The 13,160-nt window shown below is 48.5% G+C and overlaps 1 protein-coding gene across 1 annotated transcript in view; it reads left to right on the forward strand.

Moving 5' to 3' along the window:
- Nucleotides 1-13,160, forward strand: part of ATP6V0D1 (ATPase H+ transporting V0 subunit d1) — a 39,442-nt gene that overhangs the window by 3,185 nt on the left and 23,097 nt on the right. The window lies entirely within an intron of this gene.

The following is a 13,160-nucleotide window of genomic DNA, read 5'->3' on the forward strand; positions in this document are numbered from 1 at the left end:
TGTGCCCGCAACCCAGGCACATGCCCCTGACCGGAATCGAACCCGGGACCCCTCAGTCCGCAGGCCAACGCTCCATCCACTGAGCCAAACCGGCCTCGGCAAAAAAAAAAAAAAAAAAATTTTAATGTAGCATTTTTTAACATGAATCAGGGAAAGCGCTTCTTTTTTAAAAAATATTTTTTTAAAATTTTTATTGATTTCAGAGAGGAAGGGAAAGGGAGAGATAGAAACATCAATGATGAGAGTGATTCATTGATTGGCTGCAGCCCGGGCAAGTGCCTTTGACTGGAATCAAACCAGGGACCCGTCATTGTGCACGCTGTCGCTCTGGTCACTGAGCCAAACCGGGCAGGGCAATATATTTGATTTAAAAAAAAAAATATTTAAGAAGTAATATTTGTACTTTCATTGGGAGGCACACAGTACCTAGTTGTTTCTCTTTTTGTGACGTAAGGAATCATTGATATTTATCGCCTAGAATAATTATTTCAGTAGGGCTTGCAAAATGGTGATATTTTGTGTTTCCTTCTGCAATTGTCATTTCGAATACTTTTATACCTGGAAACTTCCAGTAATCAACTACGTGGTTACTCTGAAAGTCAGTCTAGTTAGGAGAGGCAGGATAAATGCTTGATTGTTTCTCATATTTACCAGCTTTCAAAATAATGAGTTGGTTTTCTAACATTCTCCAAAGATGACTTATGAGGTTTATTTGTTCTCCTTTTTGTTTTAGTATCATAACACAGTATGGATGTTAATATATTTGTTGTGGTGTTCAAATTGTCCCTTGGCCAGTGGGAACTTATTCAGCAGCCTGCCAAGTCTTTTGGACACAACCTTGTAGACCAAGCATGTCAAACTTGTGGCCTGCCAGCTGCGAGTTTGACATGCTTGTCGTACACTTTGAGGGTTTCCCTATTTCTGGATGACCATAGGTTCTAATCTTATTTTGTACATTTCCTGAACCAGACCTAGAGTCATCATTTCTCTTAGGGGACCTGGCTCTTTTTATTGAAAACTCATATGTAGAGACCATAATCTGAGTCCACAGGGTTCTCACTGCTACTGGGTTGGTCATTATTTCTAGGATTTTTCTATGGATTAGCTCTTTTATTACTCAGAAATGTGGAAATACAGAAAAGCATATAGCTTGCTGGATTATGCAGCCACAACTCAGGTGATGGTTCCAGATGCCACCTTCCAAATTTGGAGTGGAGGCACTGCCTGACACTTGGGCCAGTTGGGACATCTCCTTCCTGTTCTAAAGAAACATGATTAACATTCAGGAAGGGGAGAGCCCGTGAGTTAGGCAGTTGGGGAGCTTTGTTAAGAGCTCCCACGTGTGGTATGCTGGCTGTCTTTCAGAACACTTTATCCCTCTCTGTCCCAAGTCATTTGTTTGTACCACCTCCTTCTGCATTTCAACATTATTTCACAAGAGACAGTCTCATATGGGAAGAAGAAAGCGAGACTCCAAGCTGGGCTTGCCCAGTCACCAGTCACATGAAACTGCAGATGCAAATGTGGTTGGTGTCTTCCAGGAGTGGCAAGTCACTCAGTACTAATTATGGTGTGACTGGAAAGTTAGACAGAGATCAGCTCTGGGAGGGTTGCAAAAGCTGTAGGAAGTGCTTTTCCCTGAGCGCAGCTGATGGGAGGGCAAAACCGTGGGACTTGGACTTGAGAATGTATTTGTAGTTTTAAAAGCAGATTGGAGAGAGTTTCCTGATCAAGGTGGCAGATGCAGGAGAGGAACATGACATTCTTTTCACTCTGAGCAGAAAGTCCTGGCAATAAACATCTGGAAACTTGTCCACTGAAAAAAGAAAAGTGATACATAAATGCTTATGTACAGAAGCCTATTTCAAAAGAAAATCAAACTTGCTAGTAAAATGTTTGAGGTTTCATTAAGAACTGATAATGCATATAAACTTAAGATGATTTTGTGGTTTGTTTCTGTGTAATACGGGAAGTTGTTGGTCATTGAATTCATTGAATTAGTCAAAATACTTCCCCAAAGATTTAATTTTAAATCACTTCTGATAGAGTAATTTTATTTTTATGTGATATGGCTTCATGTTCATATTTTATGTTACATGTTTTGTTTTTTTTCTTTTCTAAAAAATGTATAATTTTTCTGCAGTGGTCCATATATCTGTTTTCCTTATAATATGTGGTTATCTAAGTTAATATTTATGTACACCATACTTAATTTGTAAGTTTAAATCAAATCTGGAAAACATTAAATAACTTAAAAAAAAAAGAAAAGACAAGTGAATTGGAGGGAAGGGCCGCATTGGAGGTGGGGAGAACATTTTGCAGAGTCTTACAGTAATCTAGGCCGGAGATGATGGCAGTCTGTTCTCAGGCATTGGCAGGGAGCACTGTGGGGAAAGTTTAGGAAGAGGAATTGATAGGACTGGAGGGTTAGATAAGGAGGCTGAGGAAGAATGAGTCAAGGCTGATAGCCTCATCTCTGGCTTAGGCAGTTGTGTAGGTGGCAGAGTGAAATTTGGTGGAATGTAGAAGGAACAGGTTGGAGAAGGAGAAAATGGGATTGATGGATCTGTGTTTGAGTGGAGCTGTGGAGGCTTGGGAGACAGCTTGGGGAATCAAGGTAGAAGTGTGGCCGTTGACCCCGAGAGAGAGTATAGAGTCCGAAGAGTAGAGGCCCAAGATGAGACCCTCCCCCAGGAAGGGCTTCAATTAAGCAAGGATGGGGAAATGACAGTCCTGCTGGAAGGCCAGAGGCAGCCCCTGAGAGGCGGGTAGCCACCAGAGAGGACCTGAAAAAGAAGGCCAGGCAGCCTTCCATTTGGTTTTGCCATTCAGAGGTCATTGGCAACTTTAATGAGAATAGCGGAGAGAGGGGCTAGAAGCTGACGACAGTGCATGGAGTGGATGGGCAGAGACAGTGTATACACAGAGCAGAAATCACTGATGAGCTCAGCTCAGCCACTTACTGGCTTTGTGACCTTGGGCAAGTCATCTATCCTCAGCTGTACAACGGGAAAGTTAATGAGAGCTCTATGAGATATTGGTGAAGTGTAACCATGGGGCCTGGGGCAGAGTGAGCAGTCAGGGAAGCCAGCTGCTCCCACCATGGAGGTTCCCTCCTGTCACACCTCGGAAGCAGGCGCCATGATGGGCCTGGAGTGGGTAATGCAAACATGTCACACAGGCCTTACTTGGGGCAGGTGTGCCTGTGTAATGGGCAGACTGATGGGCATCAAACAGCATTGATGCCCAGCTGGTGTGGCTCAGTGGTTGCGCATTGACCCATGAACTAGGAGATTATGGTTTGATTCCTGGTCAGAGCACATGCCCAGGTTGTGGGCTCCATCCCCCATTGCGGGTGTGCAGGAGGCAGCCAGTTGATGATTCTCGCTCATCATTGATGTTTCTCTCTCTCCCTCTTCTTTCCTCTCTCTGAAAATACATAAAAACATTTTAAAAAGCAGCATTGAGCCCTAGCCAGTTTTCTCAGTGAATAGGGCTCAATGAAGGGTCCTGGGTTTGATTCTGGTCAAGGGCATGTATCTCAGTTGCAGGCTCGATCGATCACAAGTGCAGGTGGCAACCAATCGGTGTGTCTCTCTCACATCGATGTTCCTCTCATCTGTCTTTCTCCTCCCTTCCACTCTCTCTAGAAGTCAGTGGAAAAATATCCTTGGGTGAAGATTAACAACAACAACAAAAACAGCATTGATGTACAGTAGGTGCAGGGTACATTTTGGGGCAATGGGAGCATTTGAAGAGTGACAGAGGGTATATGGTTTCTTTTTGAGGTGATGAAATGTTCTAAAATTGCTTGTGGTGATGGTTGCACAGCTATATAAACATCCTAAAACCATTGAATTGGCGAACCACTTAAATGGGCGAATTGTATGGTATATGAATTATATCTCAGTAAAACTGTTCCAAAAAAAAAAATTAGGCCAAGGAGGCGGGAAGAAGGAATGGTATTAGTGCTCTCAGAAATGTGAAACTGCATGGAGTGTCAGCGGAGCTTGAGAAAGTGGGAAGAGAGAGTAGAACATGTGTCAGGGATGTGCAGGGCTGAGGGAGGATAGGTACCTCGGCTGCTGCATGGACGGGCTTGGGTATCTTGGAAGGACATGCAGCTCAGGAGGGATGAGGTTATGATTTAAAAAAGAGAGAGAGGCCAGAACCGGTTTGGCTCAGTGGATAGAGCGTCGGCCTGCGGACTCAAGGGTCCCGGGTTCGATTCCGGTCAAGGGCATGTACCTTGGTTGTGGGCACATCCCCGGTGGGGGGCGTGCAGGAGGCAGCTGATCGACGTTTCTCTCTCATTGATGTTTCTGGCTCTCTATCCCTCTCCCTTCCTCTCTGTAAAAAATCAATAAAATATGTTAAAAAAAAAAAGAGAGAGACACATATTCTTCAGTTAGGTGAAAGGTAATGTGTGGGAAATGTTGCCTAAGGTTTTCTGTTTATGTTCTTGTCTGAAAACATTTTATGTTCTGTTCTGCTTGTCAAAGGAGACTATATTGAATTAGTGAGCTTAGATGACTATAGCTGGGACAGAACACTAGTTTAGCTCAATCCAAACTCCCTCAGAGTCAGATCTGGTCCAAAGCAAGAGATAACACAGTCCTGACCATCCAGTGATCACAGCAAGAGGAAAGAGTTTAGGGCACATGGGGGGGAAGGGTGTGTCAAAGGCGATAACTAGAACGAAGGGAACAAGTGTGTTGAGTCTCTGAGCTGTGAGACCCTCGGCTCCACACATATCTGAAGTTTTCCCATCAGTATTTAAGGATATGTTGTCCCTTCAGCCCTGGGCAGTGGCATCACTGCATAAAGAGACCCCTGATGCCCCATGATCGGATCTGGCATGGATCATCGGTGGTGACCATACAGCATTCTGCCTTGTTTGTTCCTCTCTAGCCCCAAAGCAGGGAGAAGGCTAGGGATAGGCAGGAGGGAGGTCTTGCTGCCATGAGCCAGCTTGGACTTGGTCCTTCTGTGGATGGAGAAGGGAGGATTTGGGGGTGTGATGCAATTAGAATTTGGTCTGGGGCTCGGGAGGATGGACTTAGAAGGAGGCAGGCAGCTATTCCAGCTCTCCAGGTGAGAGGACGTGGGCTGAACTGGGGCAGGCGTGGCATGCGGGGAGATGAAGCACACAGGATTGGGCCAGTTTTGATTAGATATGAGGGTGTGAGAGGTTAGAAGTCAGGCTTCTGACTCATCAGTGCCTGGAGCTGTTTCTGAGATGGGGACCACCAGGAGAGGAGTAGGTTTGGGACATGGACGAGGTGGTGGTGGAGGAGGTGTTCTGTCTCAGATGTGCTGATTGGGAGTGTATGAGGGAGGTGGCTGTGTGGGCCTGGAGCTTAGAGGAAGTAGCTCTCAAGATACCAATCTGGAAGTCATCAGCACGCTGGCTGGCGGCAGTTCAGCCTACGCCTGGCCATCTGTTGGCTTGCAGTCAGGGCAGGCCTCTCTTAGAAGCTAGTCCTGCCAGAGGCTGGAGAGCAGGCTCCATTGTGGGCCAAGTGAACACAAGTGGACACAACCGTGCCTGATGAGGACACCTGGCATGGAGCTCGATTTGGCAAGTGGAGCGGGGAGAGCAACAGCCAGGGATTCCCCCTCCCGATGCCTGCTGTGCCGCCTCCTGCATGACTGGCGATGGTGATTTTTGTTTTCTTTTTAACTAAACATATATGTCTTTAATTTCTGAAAGTTAAGTTGGTGGAATGGTGACTCAGTGTGGATTCTTTGGGGGACAAATTTTCACTACCTTATTAACATTGATATATATATATAGGTGTCCCCCAAAAAAGGTGTACACACTTTAACAGCTGATAGCCCAATTTTGAAAATTATTTTAATAAACACTGCTTTTATAATTATTCACATTGTGTAGATACATTTTTGGGGGCACACTGTTACTTTATAGCCTCACTTACAAATTATATCCCCTAGATTAGCACCAGATGGCATGTATAAAGGTGTTCACGCCAGCCTTGTAGTAGGTATCAGTAACCTGTTAGAACCAATGGAATACCCATCGACAGGGGTGTGTTAAATAAACCATTATCGCCGAAACCGGTTTGGCTCAGTGGATAGAGCGTCGGCCTGCGGACTGAAAGGTCCCAGGTTCGATTCCGGTCAAGGGCATGTACCTGGGTTGCAGGCACATCCCCGGTAGGAGATGTGCAGGAGGCAGCTGATCGATGTTTCTCTCTCATCGATGTTTCTAGCTCTCTATCTCTCTCCCTTCCTCTCTGTAAAAACTCAATAAAATATATATCAAAAAAAATTAAAAAAAAAAAAATAAACCATTATCTATGCTTACAAGGGAATGCTTACAAGTACTCAAAGTCTGAAGTTCCATAAGTGTTAGGTTAGGTGGCTCAGGAGGCGGTGTAGGAAATAAAAGGAGTCTGAGTTAATCAGAAAAGGAAGAAAGGAAAGGCTTTATTCTGCGTCCCCGGGCGACCCACAAACCCCAAAGACAGGGCACGTGGATCCGCATTTTTCCTAGATTTAATGATCTCAGTTTCTGATAATAGCCAGACTGTTGAATCCTTTGGGAAGGGTGGAGGGGGATGGGGCGAGGTCAGAGCAGTTTTCAGTTCAGAGGAGGGGACAGTCGTGGAGGAGGTGAGGAGATAAGGCGTTCACAGCGAGACTGAGGTAGGCGAGGTAGGCGACTGTGGTTTGGGACAACAGGGCCCCATAAGGGGACGCATGACAGTGGAGGATTGGCGTCCCTGTGAAGGGAGGGGGCCGGGAGCGGAAGGAGCAGGGAGGCTGGAGCAGGGAGGCTGAAGGGCTCCGAGGGGGCTGCAGAGTGGCTGCTAGGATGGTGCCTCACAGGGGCATGGGGCATGAAAACATGACTAAGAACGAGTGGGTTATAGGGCTATCATCAGGGAGGCAGGGAAGGGGTCCGGTGGTCAGCGGGCAGGTGGATTTGCCGTCAATACCCATGACTGAGATCTTGGAAGGATAAAGGAGCCCTTAAAAGGAGGGCAGGACAGAGAAGGTAGCCCCTGTGTCGACCAGGAAGGTGACCCACTATAAAAAAAAGCGCCCCCCTCCCTGTTGGCGCGGATCCATGTGCCCTGTCTTTGGGGTTTGTGGGTCGCCCGGGGACGAAGAACAAAGCCTTTCCTTTCTTCCTTTTCTGATTAACTCGACTCTCTTTATTTCCTACACCGCCTCCTGAGCCACCTAACCTAACAATAAGAACCAATTAGAAATACATTGTTAGGTGAGAAGTTGCAAAGCATTTTAAAAAATATATTTTTATTGACTTCAGAGAGGAAGGGAGAGGGAGAGAGAGATAGAAACATCAATGATGAGAGAGAATCATTGCTCGTCTGCCTCCTGCACGCCCCTCACTGGGGATTGAGCCTACAACCCAGGCACATGCCCTTGACTGGAATTGAACCTGGGACCCTTCAGTCTGCAGGCCGATGCTCTCTCCACTGAGCCAAACCGGCTAGGGCGCAAAGCATTATTATAATATATTCCCATTTTAGTAGAATACTAGGTGAATGTACATGGGAGAGCATTGGAAGCATAGATACCAAGTTGCCTAGAGTGGCAGCCTCTGGGGAGAAGGACGGGAAGGCTGGAGGGGAACATTTCAGTTTCTGCTTTCTGTACCCTTCCATTGTTTGGATGAGGATTTGACTTGCATTACATTCAGAGCTGTCTGAGTCTTAGAAAACCTTCTCTTGGACACTTGATGGTGCCTGAGGGCCCAGGCCAGGGCTGGACCTTCACATCACCCAGGCCAGAGCCGCAGGGCCCCTATTCAGGTACAGCTCCCCTGCTCACCTCTCACCTGGCCATTTTTCTCTTTCCTTTGTCTCCTCCTCCCAGCCCCACCTCTTGCATTCCCTTTGCAAGATTACATCTTGCACTAGTGTATAATTTAGTTGATGTTATCTGGGAAGCTTTTTACGGTCAAGACAGTAACAGTCCACATGGGAACTGATAACCCCCGTTTCACCCAGGAGGCTGTGTCAGAACTTGCTGGGGTGGGTGGTGACATGCCTTTTCAGTGATTTCTTGGGCCTGGTTTCTGAGATGGAGCCACTGTCTGAACTCCTGCCTAGGGCTTTATTTTGTGTTGTCAATCCTCACCCGAGGATATTTTTTCCATTGACTTTTAGAGAGAGTGGAAGGGAGGGGGAGAGATAGGGAGAAACATCCTTGTGAGAGAGACACATCTATTGGTTGGGGGTGGAGGTGGGGGGAAGGACTGAGCCTGCAATTCAGGCTCAGTGGAATCAAGGAATTTAGGCCCTTGACTGGAATTGAATCTGGGGCCCTTCAGTCCATAGACCAACGCTCCACCCACTGATCCAAACCAGCTAGGGTACCTAGGGCCTTTGGAATAGGCCTCAGCATAGGCAAATGTCAGCCATCAGGACTTTTGAAGATAATTAGACTTTCTGGATAAATCAGGGTTTCTGGATAGAAGAGAAGGAAAGGCCCCAACATTTTATTTTATTTTATTATTATTGTTTTTTAAATGAGATTAAGTTTGTGTGACTTTTTATTGTTTTGTTTTTGTTTTAATCCTTACTCAAGGATATTTTTCCATTATTTTCAGAGAGAGTGGAAGAGAGAGGGAAAGACAGAGAGAAGTATCGATATGAGAGAAATACATCAATTGGTTGCCTTCTGCACATGTACGGACCAGGGCCTTGGCCAGGGAGGAGCCTGCAACAGGGGTACATGCCCTTGACTGGAATCGAACCCGGGACCCTTTGGTCTACAGGCTGACGCTCTGTCCACTGAGCCATACCGGCTAGGACTTTTTAAAGGGGCATTTTATATATTTTTATTGATTTCAGAGGGGAAGGGAGAGGGAGAGAGAGAAACATCAATGATGAGAGAGAATAATTGTTAGCTGCCTCCTGCACCCTACTGGGGATCAAGCCCGAAACCTGGGCATGTGCCCTTGACCAGAATTGAACCCGGGTCCGTTCAGTTTGCAGGCCAACGCTCTATCCACTGAGCCAAACCAACTAGGGCCCAACACTTTATTTTAAACATTGTGCATAAAACACTTCTAGAATGTATTAGTTTTTCTTTTCTCTTTTCTTAGCAGCACACACTAAACATAACGGAGCTGTTTCCCATGAGGGCTGTTAGACTTGCAATGAGATGGAACAGAACTGTCCCTGAGGGCCCAGTTCTGCTTCCAATAGTTTTGTACCTGGGCCCCCTGTCAGGCTACCCCCTCACCCTTCCCGCCGTGGTCAGAGTGCCTGATACAGCACCCAGACCCCTGTTCTAACTTGTGGCTGTTCTTGTGCTCTGAGCTCAGCTGCCACACACATTCTAGTTTGTTAGAAGGGTCTACATCAAAAATGAACGTGATGTAATTGTCTCTCTTGTGAATCATTGGTGCCTGCTCAGGGCCCTAGGGCCTCTCTGAGTTGCCTTTCTTGGGTTCTGTGTGAGGCCAAGCATCAGGCAGACCATGCTCCCTTTCTGGCCAGCTGCCTGATGCTAAGCATGTGGTTTAAGCCGTGAAGCTTATTTGCTCCCCTGTAAAATGAAACAAATTATTTGCAGGTTGTTAGGATTCAGCAGCACCGTGCCTAGTGAATGCTCAATAGGTATTTGTATGATTGGATGAGTGACAGTGCTTTATTGGTATTGGCAGGGGACTAGGCTTTGAGGTGCAGAAGAGGAGAAGCTGAGATCCCCATTTTAGAGGGGTGTGCCATGTCCTCGATTGTCCTGTTTCTGGGTGATTAAACTGTGTGTGTGTGTATTTATTATCCTCACCTGAGGTCATGCTTAGAGAGAGGAAGAGAGAGTGAGAGAGAGAGTGAGAGAGAGAGAGATATCAGTGGTGCTTCCCAACTGGGGAGCAAAACCTGCATCCAGGCATGTACCCTGACCGAGAATCAAACCAGCAACCTTTTGGTGCACTGGGTGATGCTCAACCAACTGAGCCACTCTGGCCAGGCAGCACTTGATTTTTTAAAAAAGTATATTTTATTGGTTTTTTACAGAGAGGAAGGGAGAGGGACAGAGAGTTAGAAACATCAATGAAAGAGAAACATCGATCAGCTGCCTCCTGCACACTCCCTACTGGGTATGTGCCCGCAAGCAAGGTACATGCCCTTGACCAGAATCAAACCTGGGACCCTTGAGTCCGAAGGCCGAAGCTCTATCCCAGGGGTGGGCAAACTTTTTGACTCGAGGGCCACAATGGGTTCTTAAACTGGACCGGAGGGCCGGAACAAAAGCATGGATGGAGTGTTTGTGTGAACTAATATAAATTCAAGGTAAACATCATTACACAAAAGGGTACGGTCTTTTTTTTTTTTTTTAGTTTTATTCATTTCAAACGGGCCGGATCCGGCCCATGGGCCGTAGTTTGCCCACGGCTGAGCTAGATAAAGGGACTTGGAAACTTGGGAGAGTCTGGCCAAGCTGGAGAACAAGAGTGTAGAGGGCTGAGGAGACGCAAGCTTCCTCTTCATCCTCTTCACTCTTGTGCCCCAGAAGCCTCTGTCTCCACCAGTGCAAGGCAGACCAATCCCTCCTGACCAGACTCAAGCCCACCTCATCTCCATTTTGGCTTTCCCAGACTCATGTCCACCTCGGGGCTGTTCCCTCTTTATGTCACATTCCTACTTGGCTGTGTGGGTGCCTGCAGTCTACTCCCTCGGGATCGTTGCCTGCGGGAGATGCAGACCAGGAGGCGGAGCAGTGATTGAATTGGAGAGGTGTGTTGAGAGGGAGCTAGAGTTAGAGGGTGACAGTGCCATCCTCCATTTGGCCACAAGATGGTGCACCAGGACCACTCAGCTGCCGAGAGCTGGGTTCGCGGTTGTGGCTGGAACAACCAAGCTGTGAGTCAGCCAAGCTAGGTCTCCTCTGCTTTTCTGGACAGCACCTGCCTATGGTCGTTGTCCCCCAGGTCTCTTCCCTGAGCCCTACTTCCTTCACCCAAGTCCCAGTTGACCTTCTTAGATTAAGTAGGGCTCGTGGCATGGTGTCTTCCTGTCTGTCCATCCCTTCTTATCCTCATCTCCCTGTGCCCCAGCTTCCTGGGTTGGGAAGGGGAAGGCCAGGGGACAGTTCCCTAGTGCGCTCTGCCTGGTGTCCAGTGCAGCTGCTCCAGCCTTGACCTCAAGCTGTCCTCACTTCCCTCCACCTGTGTCATGCTGGCAGCTCTCAAAGTCAGAGCAGCAGCTACAGAAGTGTGCTTGCCAGCCATGAGCCAGGGGTGTGGGGGGCACCAAGTAGGAGCTTGAGGCTGTCAGGATGTCAGGGCTATTCTTTCTAGGTTCCCAGCGGCACCACTCCAGTCTGGTCCTCCCACTGTGGTCCCTCCAGGAGAGGGAAAAGCCATCCTCAGGACAGACCCCCCCAACCTCCTTCAGGTCTCTGGGGGACATGTGGAATGTATGTGGCAGGTACATGCATATAAGGTGACTTGGAAAGAGGTCCAAACCAGGTACCCCAAACTCTCTATAGGTACTCTAGGTATACACATCATGTTACAATGGGGCTGTTATCAGATGAATGAAAATTCTCCTGCACCCCAAGTTTGGGGGGGGGGTGGCTTTTCCATTGGCCTCCCTGGCTTCTGCCTCATTCAGCACCTACTGCTTGGATGATTTCTTTAGAAAAAATATCTATTCTTTACTGGAATATTGGCCTTCCTCCTCTGTTAGAGTATGAAGATCAAGGGCCTGAAAGGCACTTAGTAGGCCAGGCTGCTATTGCACAGCCTGATGCCCACTCTGCCTGTCTGCACCCAGCACCCTGCAGCGTGAGGGACTGGGCTGTGTGCACACAGGTGGTCCTGAGGATTGGCAGGCAGGACTGTGGCAGGGGAAGGGGGTGTATGGAGGAATAGCTCTGACTCGGTGTTGGGCACTGCTTTTCTGGTCCTTGGCATTTGCCCAGACCTTGGCCACTCAGGCAATGGTTTCCAGGCCTTGACCTCAGCTGAGGCTTCGTGTTTGGTTGGCGGATGGGGCTTTCCCCTCTGAGGAGTCATCTGTGGTGTCCTCGCTACTGCTCTTTTCTGCGGGCCCTGCTCTGGTGGCTGCTAGAGGCTCCCCAGCCCCGGGCCTCTCCTGCACCTGCTGGCAGTCCTGCCAGGGCTGCCGCATAGGTACCCAGGCCTCTGGGCTCATCTCGAGCTCCTGAGTTACCCTCGGGGGCTGGGGTTGCAGAGAGTCAGTGTGATCTGGGCCTGATGAGGTAAAGATCAGAGCTGGCCACGCCCCTGGAGGTAACCCTACTCAACCCTCTTATTTTACCTGGGAAACGGTCCAGGTGAGGCCCATGGGCTTGCCTATGATCTCCTGATCTCCTGACACCGTCTTGGCTCCTCCTGTGCAATCCCTACATTCTCGGATGTAATCCTTCATTTGTTCACTGAAGGATTAGGCCTCTGTGTGCTCGGCCCCCAACCCCGTGCAGTCAGAGAGGCCCTGCTTCTGGGGCCCTTGTAGTTACTACCCCAGGCCTTGCCACATGGTGTCTAGCTTGGAGATTAAAGGGTTGGGAGACGAGGAATATGGGTGAGCCACAACCTGTGACCTGGCACATAGGGCCCTAAGTCCAGAAAATGGGGTTGTGGCTTCCCCATTTCCCCCGATCCTCAAACCTTTAAGCCCAGGGGAAATGAGGGTCCTGGAGGTAATCTTTCAGGCCTGGCCCAGGCTCCATGTCATTGCTATTCCTCCATTGCTTACATCATTCAGACCTAGCTGCTTCTATGAGGCAGCCTGAGCAGGCGACCACCCCTCTCCCAGGGGCTGGCCTAGGTCCACAGTGCTGACCACACTTAGTGAGGGGTTCTGGGGTCCTATATAGGACCAGCTTGGATGCCTGCTGCTCCTGCCACTTCCTGCCTGGCTCAAGCCTCTTGGCTCTGCTGGGCACAGGTATGGAATGGATCAGCTCTGCTCCTGGCCTGGGCTGCACACACCAGTTTCTGTGAGCGGCAGGGGATGAGGCTTCGTGCTGAGAGCAGCATGGCTCGCAGCCCCAGATGAGGCTCGATCCTGTAAGCCCATCCTTGAGGCCTAAGTCTAAACAAAATGAATATTTCCATGGCTTTGGTTCTAGGCACTGTGGAGCTGGCAGGATGCTCCAGCCAGGACCCAGCCTGACCTGGCTTCATCTCA

This window comes from Myotis myotis, unplaced genomic scaffold, assembly GCF_014108235.1.
Source record: "Myotis myotis isolate mMyoMyo1 unplaced genomic scaffold, mMyoMyo1.p scaffold_m19_p_19, whole genome shotgun sequence".
Taxonomy (NCBI): Eukaryota; Metazoa; Chordata; class Mammalia; order Chiroptera; family Vespertilionidae; genus Myotis; species Myotis myotis.